The sequence below is a fragment of the Ambystoma mexicanum genome, chromosome 3q (genome assembly GCF_040938575.1).
Source record: "Ambystoma mexicanum isolate Mex_15411 chromosome 3q, UKY_AmexF1_1, whole genome shotgun sequence".
NCBI lineage: Eukaryota > Metazoa > Chordata > Amphibia > Caudata > Ambystomatidae > Ambystoma > Ambystoma mexicanum.
Genome location: NC_090926.1, coordinates 16,148,767 through 16,165,683, shown reverse-complemented (window position 1 = coordinate 16,165,683; position 16,917 = coordinate 16,148,767). Strand labels below are relative to the sequence as shown.

The 16,917-nt window shown below is 47.0% G+C and overlaps 1 long non-coding RNA gene across 1 annotated transcript in view; it reads right to left on the bottom strand.

Moving 5' to 3' along the window:
• LOC138582021 (uncharacterized) overlaps positions 1-16,917 on the bottom strand; it is a 275,880-nt gene that overhangs the window by 227,463 nt on the left and 31,500 nt on the right. The window lies entirely within an intron of this gene.

Here is a 16,917-nt window from a genome sequence, read left to right as displayed (position 1 = left end):
CCAAATTGAAATCAACTCAGTTTTTTCAGATTTCTATCATAATCTTTACTCCGAGACCCCGCCCGAGGCTGATACCAGCATTGAAGACATCTTAGACATCATTGAGCTGCCTAAATTAGACTCACAGATGGCCGAAACACTAGACGAGCCCATCACTCCCGACGAAGTAAAAGCAATCATTAGATCCCTCCCCTCTGGAAAAGCCCCTGGTACTGATGGCCTCCCCGGTGAGTTTTACAAAACTTACGAGGAAACTCTGGCTCCTCTGCTGACCCAAGTGTATAACGAGGCTTATGAGCGCGGCACCCTCCCCGACACCATGAGGGAAGCCGTTATCATCCCCCTTCTCAAGCCTGGCAAGGAAGGTACGGACTGCGGCTCCTATAGGCCCCTCTCCATGTTAAACGTTGACGGTAAAATCCTCACCTCTCTCCTAGCGAACAGATTGCGTAGGGTAATACCACACTTAATCCACCAGGACCAAACGGGCTATGTGCCCGGGCGCTCCATAACCGAGAACCTGCGGAGATTGCACCACGTTATATACAGCACGGAACTGAGGCCCCAGAAATACGCGGTCGCGTCATTAGACGCCACCAAAGCTTTCGATTCTGTGCGCTGGGAGTGGCTATATGCCACCATGATAAAAATGGGAATAGGACCTGTTTTCTTAAATTGGACTAAATTGATTTACACCAACCCATCTGCCAGGGTGCGGACCAACAAGACATACTCTGACTCGTGGTCTCTCCACAGGGGCACTCGCCAGGGATGTCCTCTCTCCCCGATGCTTTATATCATCGCCAGTGAACCCGTGGCCGCATACCTCAGACAGGAGTATGGCGATGGGGGCATTGAGATCGACGGGATAACTCATCTGGTCTCCATGTATGCTGACGATACCCTGCTATACTTACACAACCCCGAACACCTCTTGCCCTACATTCTTGAAACCCTAGAATGCTTCCAAATTCACACAGGAATCCGTATTAACAAAAGCAAGTCCTGCCTCTACCCGCTTGCTGCACTATACAGAGAAAACTTCAGATCCCTGCCCTCCTTAGATCTGCAATGGCAGTCGACCTCCTTCAAATACCTTGGAATCACTATACACCGTAACCCCCACACAGAACACATCCTCAACACAGTCAGAGCTAAAGATGCCCTAGCAAACTCCATGGACTTTTGGGGGAAGCTTCCGCTTTCCGTGGCCGGGAGAGCAGGTCTCCTCAAAATGGTAGCACTTCCACGCCTATTACACAACTTCACCAACGTGCCCTTCAACATCCCCCCTTCCTTCTTTAGAGACATCAATAAACTATGCAGGCAGTTCCTCTGGCAGGGGGGCAGGCACAGGGTAGCACTGGAAACACTTCAAAGACCCTACGAAAGAGGGGGTCTGAAAGTCCCCAATTTCGAACTATACTACCTTGCAAGCCAGCTAAGACATGTGATGCGATGGATGGCCGATGAGATCACCACAGATACCAGACTTCTCCAACCAGCTCTGACAGGCTTCCTACTCAGGGACCTACTCTGGGTCAAGGAGGACGCCCTAAGGCAGCACCCTTATCTGGTACAGCTCGGAACTCGGCTCTGGAGAAGGGCTTGCAGAACGTTGGGGTCCCCTGATCCGTACTCCCCACAGATCCCCATAGCAGCAGTCATGACCCATCGCCCGTGGGGGCAACTGGAAACGCGAGCACAGTGGGAGCCCTGCGGGGTGGCCACCCTCGGAGACCTGGTTCAGGATCGGGTAATCCTAACATTCTCCGACCTGAGCGAGTCCTCGGAGCTACCTACAGGACAATTTCTGCTCCACAGAGCAGTGATCCAGGCCATGAAAGACAGATGGCCGGTGGCGACCATTCTTGCAGCGGAGGACGAGATTATTGAGACTATGTTGAACACCGCCGAGGGGGGCCACGAGACCTCACGGCTCTACGAAGCCTTAATGTTAGGCACGACCAGGAATGAGCTCAGGAGCAGAGGGAAGTGGGAGCACGAACTGGGCCGGGAATTTGACGACAAGGAATGGGAAGGAGTAACCCTTTATCACAAGAAAATCTCCAGAAACGCCCGTCTGCAACTTATCCAACTATACATTACCAACAGGGCTTACCTAACTCCGGAAACTATATCGTCTTTCAAGGGCGCAGCCATCCAGCTATGCCCTAAATGCAATGAGCCGAAGGCGGGAATGACTCACATGTTCTGGGGTTGCCCAGCGATACGCTCCTTTTGGATGCAGGTGCGGGGAAGGGTGGCAAAAGCAGACATTGAACTGGACGTACATAGCCCTGTGGCCTGCATCCTGGGCAGGTGCAGCCGTGATCGCAAAAACAAACCCCTAAATAGACTCAAAGACTTAATTTATATCACGGCTAAAAGACGCATAGCCATGTGTTGGAAGAGCCCCAAAGGCCCGATTGAAGCACAATGGTGGAACGACCTCACTAAGTGGTTGGCAGCCGAGACCGGAGCGTGGGAAACCGCTATCCACGAACAGAGGCTGGACTCCAGTGAGGAATTACATCGCTGGGTGTCGCTGACCGTGCCATTACTCCACCTTGGAGCGGTGGATGACCCCTCAGTTGATCAGCCAGCCCTGACCTCTGAACTGGCTCGATATTGAACAGTGGAGTTGATCGGAGTCTTGGGGGGTGGGGTGGGGGTGGAGGGTGGTATGGGGGAAGTTATGGACGTGTAATGTATATGCAGTACCTGATATGTTCGTGGTCTATCAATCTGTTGAAAATCAATAAAGAAAGTTTAAAAAAAAAAATACTTGATAATTATCAGAGAGGAGATGTGTTATGAACTTGGCTGTGTGAGGAACTCATGGTATCACAAGTAAGGAAACAACACAAAGATGCAAGTTTGAAGGGTGTTCATTCAATTTCAAATGGGTTGGAAGAATTCCTCTCTGGCTGTATCGCTAGAATGGGGAGCAAGCTCGACCATTAAATAAAACCAAACAGTCCTAGTCAGTCTTGTCAAGAAACAATCAGTTAAACTAATACACATAACCTTGTCCTAAGACTCATACAAAACTGGGTGCAGGGAAATGTACTAGTAACAAAAGAAAAGTGCATCAAAATAAGTCATCTAATTGGATCCTCCAGGTTTCCCTCACCTGAATTCGGACCCTCCTCCTCCTTGCTATGTTTTGTTTTCCCTCTGTTTCACTTAGTAGTTTTACTCAGGCTTCCGTCAGTTGGGGTCACGCCTGTCTTGGTTTCGACAGTTCATTTTAGACACCTTCCGTCACAACTCCCCTTTCTCTGGGAGTCTCCCTTCACAGAGAGGATAGCTGAGGGCAACATGCTCGCCTTATAAGTAAGACGACGCTAAGCAACACAGGTTCGATCCCCGGGTCCACGCTTAGAAACCTCTGACAGTAAACCCAGTGAAGGGAAGCTAAGAATTGAGAGGGGTAGGAGCCCAGCAGAGGGGATACAAGGGGGAAGAGTTGTCACCACAAAATTATGAAAAGTGGAAGCAGAAGTTAAAGAAACGGCAAGAGTGAACCTGAAGGAGGAATGCCAGAGAAGAAGGGTCCAAATCCGGCAGAGGGAGATCCAGAGAGGAAGCAATCACCCAAATACTAGCAGTCAAGAGAGATCCGAGCCTGGCAGAGGGAGATCCAGGGGTGAAGCTATCATCCAAACTTCAAGTAAGAAAATAACTGACATATAAACTGAGGAATGCAATATGTGGAGAGTCAGTGCCCAGAAGAGGGAGACCCAGTGGTGAAATCATCTCTGAATTGTTGATAATAATTGAGAAGGGTCTACGCCCAGAAGAGGGGGACCCAAGGGTGAATCATTATCACCTTAACAAACTTGCATTCAGTTAAAGGAACTCTTGTTTTTTTGTTATTTGAGCACATCAGGCTCCAAAGGCAACAGACTTTTCAAAGGAAACGAAACTTGGCCATCGACTGTCTTGAGAACTGCCACTGGAACTGACGTTTCGTGCTGGAGAGGCCTGGGAATGTACTATGCTCTAAGCTCCCATCTTGCCCCAGGCTCGAAACGTGCAGAAGGGAGATCCAGGCTACCGCATCTTGACATATTATTTGAGAACACTAACGCACACCCTTTTTTTTGTATTAGTTGTAAGGTTTGGCAATAGGTTTCTTAGTATAGGCCTTTATTGTTTTGACACAACGCAACTAGGCCTGCCTTATTTTTCATTTGATGGTCGACGCTTGCGCTCATCTTAGATTTAGGTTTAGATTAGGCGTTTTCCTAAGTGATCACCCTTGAACTGTGATCACTTGTCTGTCTTACTTGTTGCCACCATGAGTTCTTCACATTCCCCAACTCAGTTGTTCACCCGGGAGGGAACCGGGCAGCCTCCAGGCACCCCTGGTAGGAGAACAAACGCATTTCAATGTGTGGGGGTGAGGAGGTAGAGGTTGGAAGCCTTCACACTCTGCCTCCACCTCTTCTGCCTGCAGACCTTGCCGGGAGCTCCTGCTTTGCTCCGCACCCGTCCCTCCACCAGTCAGTCCTGGGCTGAAAAGGATCTGGGATTCTGTTCTCTGCCCTGTGGCTGCCCTCCATGTCTCGCCTTTTTCTCCTGGCTGGCAACCGTCAACACTTAGGGATCACCTGCTGATCAAAACCATGCAGCCTCCCTGCATCAGTGCTGGGTCTGGTCCACTGATTTCTCCGATTGCTTGGGCTTCAGGAAGGGATCCTCTGCCGGACTCCACCTTGCAGCCTAACCTCCTGATGTCCCAAGAGCAACTGCCTCTTCTTGCTCAGCAGCCTTCCTTTATACACCTGGGAGATGTTAACAGGCTGCAGGTGTTGGGTCTGGGTTGGGTCTGCCTGACCTTGCCTGACTCAAATTGTGATAGACTGTTTTCTGTTTCCCAAGGGGTTTTTCCTTGGTAATCCTCATACTTTCAGCCCCTCTCTTACTCGTCTCAGTCCTTGGTTATTGTAGTGTCCTACAGAAGAGGAATAAAGAGGGTGTAGACTTGTCAGAAGAGGGGTAATAATTGTAAAGTCGCTGAAAAAAGGGTTTTAAGGAAGGGAAGATAAGTCTGCACTGGTGTTAAGAGATGGTCTTAGTCTTCTTTTCTGTAAGGGAGAAGGTTACAATATGATGACCATATCCTGCACACATAAAAGGGATGTCGAGTAGGAGTGTGTTGAAAGGAAGGAGATACTGCATCTCGCCCAAGGGCATTCTTCTCACAGTCCCCAAGGACCCCCTGCCCAGGTGATCCTCCCTCACTTGTCTGCTCCCAGGGTTGGATCGAAGTGCGATGGCCCTTCCCATACAACCTGAAAAAAGGATCCCGGGGAATTTCTAGTGAGAACACCCTCGGGTTTCTCACAGCTGTGACAGCTAGCATGGAACCTTAAGGGAACATGCCTACGTGGTAATCAGCCAAGATCACAAGAGAATGTGAAATGTATTGGGCGTTCCATGAGTTAGTTATTTTATTTATTTATTTGTATACTGCGCCAAAAGCCTGCAGACATTGGGCGCAACACTTACACACTAAGAACAAACATTAAAAAAAAAGACAATTGGGCACCAGATGGTAGGGGCCGGACCTCATAAGTTTTGAGGAGACGATTTGAAGCCGGGATGAATGCAAATTATTTAAAGAGATTAGTTTTTAAAGAGTTCTGAAAGGATTTCAAGTCAGCCTCCAATCTGAGGGCAAGAGGCAGTGAATTCCAGAGCTTACCCACTCTTGCTGGAAAGTCTACATAGGACTCTTGATCGTTTGAAGCTGGGGCAGAGCAGAGCACTCTATTTGGGATATAACTGGGGCTCCAATGTTTTATGATGGCACCTCTCCAAAGATGCACCAGTGGATCAAGGTACAAGCTTTGAAACGTATGCGCTCCTGTATCGGGTGCCAATGGAGGTCCGTCCGGTGGTTGGAGACATTGACCCTTCTTGTGATCTTTTTAACCACGCACACAGTGTAATTTTGAAGTACTTGGCATTTCTTTAGGTTAGAGGATGATGCTCCAATCAGTAGCGAGTTTCAGTAGTCAAGCCTCAACAGAATAGCAACGGTTGCAGTTATTTTCCGTGATGAAAAGACAGATGTTTCTAAGTAACCGAAGTTGATAGCTACAGTTTCGGCTCACCTGATTGACATAAGCAGCCACATTCATAGATGCCTCCAACTGAAAGCCCAGTGTTTTAACCTTGTTTTGCACTTCAAAGGCACGATTCCCAATTTGGAATTTTTTGTAATCTACAACAAGTTTAGCCAGGGCATGCAGGCAACCAAACACAATGAGTTCAGTTTTGCTGCCATTTAAACAAAGCCAGTTGTTTGACATCCATGCCTCGATTTGGTCGTAGACCCTGGCTAAGTTGGCAGAGTTATAAGGGTGGCGGCTGCTAATTTCCAGGACTAATTGGGTGTTGTCAGTATAATTTGTGAACAATACACCCAGGTCGTCAGGGAGTGAGCAGAGTGGCCGGATAAATATGTTGAACAAAACTGGTGAAAGGCATACTCCCTGCAGAACCACACACAGGCAGGGTGCTGATGGAGAGGATGCAGAGCCCCACTGGATCCTTGACTCTCAATTAGTTAGAAAAGAGTGGAACCAATCATTGGCCTTTTTAGAGCAGTGTCCAAGGTGACGTAAGGAATGCAAGAGGCAATCATGGTCCACTAAATTGAAAGCTGCTGACAGGTCGAGCAAGACCAACAGCCTAGCTTTTCCTTCATCCACGATCTTCAACCTATGGGACTGCAAATCAGCCAGAGTTATCTCTGTACTGTGAGAGGGTTGAAAACCTGATTGCCTTTGAAATTGGGAGGTGGCCAATTTATCTAGGATTTTGAGGCAGAAAATGCAGTTTGTAATGGGTCTAAGATTGCCTAGGTCTTTTGGATCTAGGCTGGTTTCTTGAGGAGAGGAGTAACAGTAACGGCCTTAATTGAATCCTGAACCAAGCAGTCTTTAAAAGATGCATTCTAGTTGATGGCCAATTGACCGTTGCACTGGTTGTTATATTGGTGGGGTGTAATTTACAATAAAGTACCTGACTTGAGCTAACCAGCATGTCCTCATTACCACTAACCCCCTTCTACCTCCCCCAAGCACTCATCTACAACTCGAATGCTCAGAGCAGAAAGCCCGTTTGACAAAGCTTTTGTACTGGATCGGTTTCCTGCATGTAAAAGGGATCCATTGGATATTTACTAATATTATTTCAAGATAAGAGGCTTCTTATTAAATATTATATACTTTACTTCCAAACAGCAGCAAAGATATATACGTTTTTTGTTAACTAACAGTTTTCTTTTGTGAATAAGTCAGAAAAGAACATTCCCCAAGCAAACCTGGATGATGCATCTTAGTGTCAAGAACAGAAGAACGTGATGGCTGCGTACCTGATATGGAAGGTTGTTTGGTGGGGAGCACCATGATGAAGTCCATTGATCGTATTCAAAACGAGGTGTGATGTAATTGCGACATGAGAAAACCACCCTACCTCTGTTCCCCCGAACACGTAATCCTTCAGGGAAATTATAAAGGGTGTTTCTCCTTGTACCACGGGCAGGTACCCCAGATTTTACATGGTACAAGGATGGTGTAGGACACCAGACTAGGGCACCAAGGTAAGTAGCCAAGAAAGTAGCAAGAATCAGGATAAGGCAGAACCAGGCAAGCAAAACTAAAGTAAAAGTAGAGAAAGCAAGCACACGGCCTGAGTTGAGCAACTAGGCAAGATACATCCAGCAGGGATGCACAGAGAAAAGAATAGCAAGAGGGAGTGAATGGCAACAAGAGTGTTGACACGCAACGAGTGCCGTTTCAACTGGGGTTTTATTTACCTGTATGAAAACAACGCTTGATTGTAAGTGTTGCTAAGAAACGCAGCCTCAGAGAACGAATCTGGTGTCTAGGGTCGCGTTGCAGCGTAACGTAATCTGAAGGAAGAGACACAGAAGATGGTGGCGCCCTACTATATGCAGAACCCGGGGCTTGGAAAGAATGCAGCGCAATCTCTAGGGTGGCGGCTCCTGGCAGAGTCCCAGAGGAGAGTCGCAACCACAATCCCGCAGGTGAGAACGGGTCCACGGTTTGGGCACCCCACGTGAGTGCCAGTGCGAAAACATTCTCCAGGTGCCGACGACATGCGGTGGATGCCGTTGCAGGCTCTGATGTCTGACACTCTGCCCCCTCACCAGGATCAAAGGTGCTCCTGGTTTCCATGGATAGCGACAGTAAAATTAGCGTATGAGGCGAGGGGAAAACACTTGAGAAGCAGGTTCCGAGGTACGGTTGCTGGGGTCATAGCTCTTCCAAATAATCAATTACTGGAGTGGGCCACGGTACAGTCGGCGGTCACATATAGCCTTAAGTTCATACTCCAATTCTCTGTCTACCAGTATAAGGTCAGGACACAAACATGGTCGATGAAATAGGTCAGGTTTATGCAACTTCAACTGTGAAACATGAAATACAGGATGGACTTGCAAAGCATTCAGTAACTGCAGATAAAAAGCCACTGGTGAAATCTTTTGTATGATGTCAAAAGGACCCATACAATGGGGAGCAAATTTCCTGGGACGGTTGCGTAACGGAAGGTTCATGGTATTGAGCCACACTTTGTCCACGAATGGTAAACGGGTTCCGGAAACCTTCTCTTGTTGGCATGGAGGGTTTGTGCGAGTTTGGTTTTATCCAGGATGTCTTTTACCAAGCTATGACCGCCTTGTAGCTTTTTGATGAGGGTGTTTGCTGTAGGAACAGAGGTGGTCAAATAGGACGGCATGGGCAGGAGTTTAGGATGGAGTCTGTAAGTGAAATAGTAAGGACTGCACTGACTGGCTTCATGCCTGGCATTACTGTAGGCAACCTCAGCCGAGTCCAGATGTTCCACCCATGTGGTTTGAATGGCTCCAGTGGAACAACGCAGATAGGATTCCAGTGTTTGATTTGTTCTTTCCATTTGCCCATTGGTTTCCGGGTGATAGCCAGAGCTAAGTGGCTTTTGTATACTCAGGGATTTGCACAGGGCTGTCCAGAAACTGGAAGTAAAATGTTGACCACGATTCATAATAATTTTTTCTGGTAAGCCATGGATACAGTAAATGCCATTTATGAAAAGCAGCCACAGTTTGAAGCGCATTAGGCAGGGCAGGAAAGGGAATAAAGTGGTCAATTTTGCTGATGCAATCAACAACTAATATTATACAGGTATAGCCCTTCGAGTCTGGCAGGTCCACAATATAATGCATGGCTGCAGTAGTCCCACTGGCTTGGTTCTCTGAGTCTTGGGCTTGGCACAAGAAGGGCAGGTAGCAACACAGTCGATCACGTCAGTCTTCATGCCTGGCCACCAGAACTGGATAGTAATCAACTCCATGGTCGACTTTTGACCTCAGTGTCCGAACATGAATCACGAAAGACCTGTAAAATGGTGTTTCATAGGGAGATACAACTTTCCCCTTGAAAAGACCAAGTCCGAATCTGGTTGTCCCACGTAATGAAAACATATAGGGGTCGGATGCTTGTTCCATCTTGACAGAATCCTTCTCTATTATGGCATTGTTCCATTCACTTGCTGTCAGTTGTCTAGAGAAGTAGGCAATGGGATGTTCAGTACCAGCCGCGGGGTTCCATTGCCAAAAGACAGTCTGACATAAATCAAAGCATCCATCTCCACAATAAAAGGGTGTTCTTCATTTGGATGTTGGACTAAACCCTCTCTCGATTCCAATAAAAGCTCTTTCTGCTTGTTCGTCCCATTTAAACGTTTGTCCTTAATGCAAAATACGAGTGATGTCAACTGTCCACTGGGCATAAAACGGTCTGAAACAGCAGTATAAACGTGCAAATCTTTGAACAGATTTGACATTCTGTGGACTAGACCATTCCTCTATAGCCCTGATCTTCTTCCGATCCATATGAATCCCCTCTGGACTAATGATATAGCGAGGAACTCAATCTTGTCTGTATGAAAGTCACATTTTTCTTCCTTGGCATATAAATTGTTTCCATCAACCGTCAGAGAACCTCATATACATGCACAACATGCTCTTCCAAGCTGGCCGAGAAAACCAAAATATCAACCAGATAAACCAACGTGGATAAGCCAAGTAAATCTGAAAATTTAATCCATGAAACGTTGGAAAACTGCTGGGGCGTTACATAGGCCGAAGGGCATAACCCTATATTCGTAATACCTCAGGTGAGACTTACAGGCAGTTTTCCACTTGTCTTCTGGTTCAATTTGTACGAGAAGGTAGGCACTGTGAAGATCGATCTTGGTAAATATCCAGGCATTGCGGAGGGACTCCAAAATATTGCAGATAAATGGAACGGGGATACCTGTCTTTAACAGTGATTTCGTTAAGTAATTGGTAGTCCACACAGGGCCTCAAAGTGCCCTCCTTCTGCGAGATGGTTGTATGTACCCCTTTTCTAGACACTCTTATATGTATTAAGGCAACCTTTCCCATTCTTGAGTGTTGCGGGAGTAAATCCACCCATGTGGAATAGGTTGATCTTGCAATCATACATGCATTGAGGAGAAAGTGGAATAGCATCTGGTTGAGAGAACACAACATAGCTTGGGAGCATAGCTCAGGGGCAACGCGCTCACCTTGGAAGCAAGACAACGCAGAGCAACACAGGTTCGATCTCCGGGTCTGCACTTGGGTATTAAGCACATTATAAATAACCAATTATAATCATAATGGAACTTGGTATAGTCATCAGGGCATTTATGACAACAAGAAAGACGTTGACAGTAGTGTGTGCTCCAGGAGAAAGTCATACAGGCAATGGTGTATTGGGAGCACAGCATTCGGTTGTACATCTGTTAGATCCAAAAATCATTGTTTGTGTGGCCCAATTTATGAACAGATTGTGATGAGCGTTCCAAGATAATCCCAAAAAAATAGGTACAAAGGCGATTGGATGGTATTGAAAGCCAGGGTCTCTTGATGTTGATTGATGGCGAATAGAATGGATTCAGATTCATGGGTGATGGGACCAGAAGCTAGAGGTTTTCCGTCAATACTCTCCATGAGCGCCACATCTGGATACCACTCGTACTCCCAAAGTGGGCATCTATGTAATTGCCAGATGCCCCCGGAATCAATTAAGGCTGTTGTAGCAAATGGTCTTATTTCTAGCATCCCATGTGAGATTAACTCACAAAACCAAAAAGGCACAGGGTGACATGGGTAAGTAAGCAGGAAGGGAGCTTATGAATTCTGGGCTTGTTGTTTCCTTCCCTTCTGACAACAAGCCCACTAGTTTCCCCCAGGCTTGACTGGACGAACAGGACATCCACTAAGACAATGACTCCCATCACCACAGAAAATACACAACCTGTTGTGTACGTCTTCCTTTTTTTTTTTTTTGATCTCGGATAATGGGCCCTGAACAGCCCCCAGCTGCATTGGTTGTGCTGCTTGATCCCCAGCAGATAAGGATCCTGAAGGGTGGTGCTGTGGAACCATCAATGGTCTAGTGGCATCACAGCATAGTCTTTCACATCTTCTCTCTGTAATGTGATGATCGATCTTGACCTCTAGGTCTATTAGAGCTTGGATAGTGGGGGGTTCAGGTGCATGCACCAGCTCATCCTTTTATTCCTCTCTTAATCCCCTTCGAAACAAAGTCTTTTGGGTCTCTTCTGGCCATTGGGATTCATTAGCCAACTGCCGGTATTACTGATGAATGTCTCATTTTATGTCCAGTAAATGTTTTTGTGCTATGGCGGCAATATTAGGAGACTGAAAGACCTCTAGAAAGGCCTTCTCAAAATCTGCAAAATTGTTCAGTATTGGGCTTTGGCCAGTAACATAAGGCGTAGCCCAGGCCAAGGCATTTCTGGTTAAGTGGTTTAGAATATATCCAATCTTGGCTCCGTCATTGGCAAAATGTACTGGACGAACATAAATTGCACCCTACAGTGAATGCAAAATTATGTTAGTGAGTGAGGATCTCCATTATACTTAACGGACCAGAATCAGCCAGCGCTGCTGCATCAATGGGTGCTACGGTATTTTGGGCTATGGTATCCATGCGCGACCACCTCCTGGCGTATTGCTTGTAGCTCCTCCCTAAGCTCTTGACTAGCCCCCATCTCGTCAGGTTCTGGTGTTAAGCATCTCAATCTGGCAAGAGCAGAAGAATGTGATGGTCGCGTACCTGATTTGGAAGATCGTTTGGTGGGGAGTGCCCACATGTAGTCCATCGATCTTCTTCAAAACAGGGTGTGATGTAATTGTGATACGAGAAAACCACCCTACCTCTGTTCCCCGAACATGTAATCCTTCTGTGAAAGTATATATGGCAGTTCTCCCGGTACCACAAGCAAATACCCCAGATTTTACATTGGACAAGGACAGTGTAGGCACCGGACTGGGGCAGCAAGGTAAGTAGCCAAGAAAGTAGCAAGTATCAGGATAAGAATGAGTCAGGCAAGCAAAGGTAAAGTAAAAGTAGAGAAAGCAAGCACAAGGCCAGATTAAAGCAACTAAGCAAGAAACATCTAGCAGGAATGCACAAAGAAAAGAGTAGCAAGAGCAAGCGTATGCCAATAAGAGTGTTGAGACGCGCCAAGTACCGTTTCAACAGGGGTTTTATTTCCCTGTATGAAAACAAGGCTTTATTGTAAGAATTACTAAGCACTGTGGTCTCAGAGAATCAATCCAGTGTCTAGGGTCACATTGCAGCGTAACATCATCTGAAGGAAGATAGCGGTGGCCTGCTTTATGCAGAACCCGGGGCTTTGAAAGGCCGCCCACAATCCCTGGGGTGGCGGTGCCTGGCAGAGTCCTGGATGAGAGGGCGCGACCACGATCCCGCAGGTGAGAGCGGGTCCCCAGTCAAGGCACCCCACGTGAGTGCTATCGGCGATACAATCTCACAGTGCCCCAGGAGGTGCAGGCTCTGATGGGTGACACTTGGCCCCTAAACCGGCAATGATGAACAGTTCTATAGGTTAAATCAGGTTGCTGCTCAAATAAATCTTGTGTTTCTTACCACATCTGAAAACAACTCCTGGCAAGCTGCACAGGCCATAATAGTTCAAGCCACTAATCTACAAAAGAGGATCCCAGAGAATCTGAAAGTGCATCAGGCTACTGACGTAAAACTAACTCAACCACATTCGAGATGTCTGTGCCGATAAACCAGTGAGAGTGACCGCGTTTGTGCATCCCATTGCAATTCATCTGGGAAACGCTGTCTGATCCTACCCTTTACCAGAAGCCTGCCACCAAACGGTCAAGTCCAAGGTAAAAAAAGGATGCTGGAGCTGGGTGTCACTGAGCCATCTCAAAGTCATTTGTCTTCACCCATTGGGCTAGTCATCAAGTCTAACAGCTTGTGGATCATTTTTATCAACTTCAACAGTATCTCTAGATTTGATGCCACCCCAATGACCTGCATAGATGAAGTGTTCGAGAGGATCAGCCATGTGACCTAAAGCTCTACCCTGGACTTGACCAATGGGTACTGGCAGATTGCTCAGGAGGACTGAGAGAAGATGACTTCAACGCCTACTGGCCCCTTCCAAATTGCGGTCTTGCCCTTTAGCTTCCATGGAGCTCCAGACACATTCAATCACCTTTCCTTCAACCATGCAAGGTATATGCAGGGCCCTACCTTGATGATATCTGATATCAATATCATATCATATCATATATATCTGATATTGATATCTCCTTCTGATTTCGCTAACTTCTTCTCCTCTAAGATTCTTACCCTTTGGCAAAAAATCCACACACCCTCAGATTTCCCTTCTCCCCCCCCCCCTGGTCCTGCATGTCCATCTTCTTTCCCGTCTCCCATTCCAAAGTCTCCACCCTCCTATCCAAAGCCCACCCCACGTCCGCCCCAACTGACCCTCTCCCTTCCCTGCTCATCCCTAAGATTTACCCTCTTCTTATCCCCTACCTCACCTCCTTCTTCAACATCTGTCTCTCCTCAGCCACCTTTCCCTCTGCTTTCAAGCATGCTACGATCATCCCTATTCTGAAGAAACCTTCTGCTGATCCACTTCTCACCTCTAACTTCAGACCTATCTCTCTTCTCCCATTCCTCTCCAAGCTTCTCGAGCGCCTTGCCTACTCTCAGCTCTCATCCTTTGTCACTAATTTCTCTCTCCTACCACTCTACCAATCAGGCTTCCGTCCCAAACATTCCACTGAAACTGCTCTCACCTCTATTCTTAACTCCCTTCTCTCTGCTCGCCATGCCAAGCAATCCTCTATCCTTATTCTCCTCGATCTCTCTGCAGCCTTTGACACTGTCGATCATCCCCTCCTCCTTCACACTCTTTCCTCCTTTGGCTTCAAAGGCTCTATTCTCAACTGGTTATCCTCTTATCTCTCTTCCCGCTCCTTTACTGTCTCCTGGGGTGGCCGGTCCTCTCCTACCTATCCTCTTGAATACGGCGTACCCCATGTTTCGGTACTTGGCCCTTTCCTCTTCTCTCTTTACACCTCCCTCATTGCCCCTGTTATCTCCTCGTTTGGCATCTCCCACCACTTCTATGCCGACAACACTCAACTCTTTCTCTCTTTCTCCTCCTTCTCATCTGACCTTCACCAGAAACTCTCTTCCTGCCTTACTGTCATTAAGAACTGGATGTCTTCCCGCTTTCTCTCTCTTAACATTGACAAGACCGAAGTTGTATTCTTTCCCTCTAACTCTCTTCCCCCTCCCTCTCCTCGCTCATTCATTCACTTTCCTCCCTCCAATCTCCCCATCTCTCTTCAAGCTGGTAATTTAGGCGTTCTCTTTGACTCCTCCCTCTCCTTCTCCCAACATATCCCTCAATTCTCGCACGTGTCGCTACCACCTCTTCAATATTCGTAAAATCCGTCCCTCTCTCACTTTCCACGCTATCAAACTCTTAATCTCCTCCCTCATCTTCTCCCACCTCTTCTACTACTCTTCCCTACTCTTTGGACTTCCTACTTTTCATTTTGCCCCTCTTAAATCCATCTACCACTCTGCTGTTCGTACCCTCTGTCTCCTTACCTCCCGTGACTCCATCTCTACCTCTCTCTCTTACCTTAGCTGGCTTCCTTTTCACTCCCAAATTAAATTTCAATTTCTCTGCCTTGTCTTTAAATCTCTCCATGGTCTTGTTCCCCCCCTCTATCTCCTCCCTTCTCTCCTTCTAATCCCCCTCCCATTCCCTTCGATCCACTGACCATTTTCTTCTCACTGTACCTCCGTCCCGTTGTGCCTTCATCCAGTTTCCGCTCCTTCCATCTCCTAGCACCTCTACACTGGAACTCCCTTCCTCTTGCTATCCGTTCTACCCCCACCTTCACCTCATTCCGCACTTCCCTTAAATCTCTCCTCCTCCATTCTCCTCCTTGAAACCCCTTCCCCTTTCTGCTTCCCCCTCCTTATTCTTTCCCCCCTGACTATCTCCCCCCTCTGCTGCGTCCCCTCTCCCACCCTTCCCCTTCCCTCCTCCTACTCTTCTCCACCACTCCCCCCTATCCAGTCCCACTCCCCTTCTCTCCCTATCCCCTTCAGTTAATTGTTCTTCTCACTGTTTTGTTCATTGATTCATATTGTAATTGCTTCAACCATTATATTGTTTATGTTTTATGTATTATGTTGTTCCATTGTAAAGCGCTTTGGTATAAGGCGCTTTATAAATCAATAAATACAAATACAAATACAGATATTGTCGTCTACAGTAACACTTGGTCGGAGTACACACAGCATCTTTATTTGGGCAGCGAGAGCATCAGAAAGACGGGACTAAGGCCGGCCCAGACAAATGTCACCTTGTCTTGCCCTTGGTAAAACACATTGGGTTTTTGATAGGATTAGGGATGGTACAACCGCAGGAAACGAAAGTGGAGGCCATTTAGAAGGTCTCACTGCCCAAGACAAAAACAAACTCAGAGCCTTACTAAGACTTGTTGGCTATAACAAGCAAGTTATTCCACACTTTTCAACATTCACCTACTGGCCCCTTCCAAATTGCGGTCTTGTCCTTTTGCTTGCATGGAGCCTCAGACACATTCAATCGCCTTTCCTTCAACCATGCAAGGTGTATGCAGCGCCCTACATTGATGATATTGTCATCTACAGTAACACTTGGTCGGAGCACACACAGCATCTTTATTTGGGCAGCAAGAGCATCAGAAAGACGGGACTAGGCCGGCCCAGACAAATGTCACCTTGCCTTGTCCTTGGTAAAACACATTGGGTTTATGATAGGATTAGGGATGGTACAACCGCAGGAAACCAAAGTGGAGGCCATTTAGAAGGTCCCAATGCCCAAGACAAAAACAAACTATACATTTCAGGCGTCCCAGATGGAGGACCCACTGCAGGCTAATGTATAATTCCTCAACAGGAAACCCATAGATGCCTGTATAGAACACCACACCTTATGTATGTATTGCTCATATTGACAAAAGGGGCGAGATATGAGATGAAGTCCCCAGTCTCTCCCTATGGGCGTTAGATGATGTCACCAGTGCCATGTACGACCACCAGCGGCATGATGCTGGGCCTGGAGGCTGTATATGGCTTTACCTTGAACCATCCCAACATCATCCAGCTCTGTGGCAGGGGATTGTCTCTGGGAGCATGTCGGAACTATGCCCGTCCTTTTAAGGACTGCCCTAAAACCTAGCACTGTAAAACCTAGGGTGTGCTAACATTACATCTTCTGACCATCTAAGTAGGCAGAGGAACAGTGTAAGACTCATTTTAGCATAAGGACTGGCTGCATACGATTCAACAGCATACAACACAGTCCTAATGGACTAAGTCATCTGGTTTCTAAGACTGCACCTGAGCAATGGGTCAGTATACTTGTATTATTTTTCATGAGATTGATGCTGTTTGAAGTATTTCCTACTTCTTGGCAGACCTCTCACGTTCTCCCGATATATATTAAAAAAAAAAG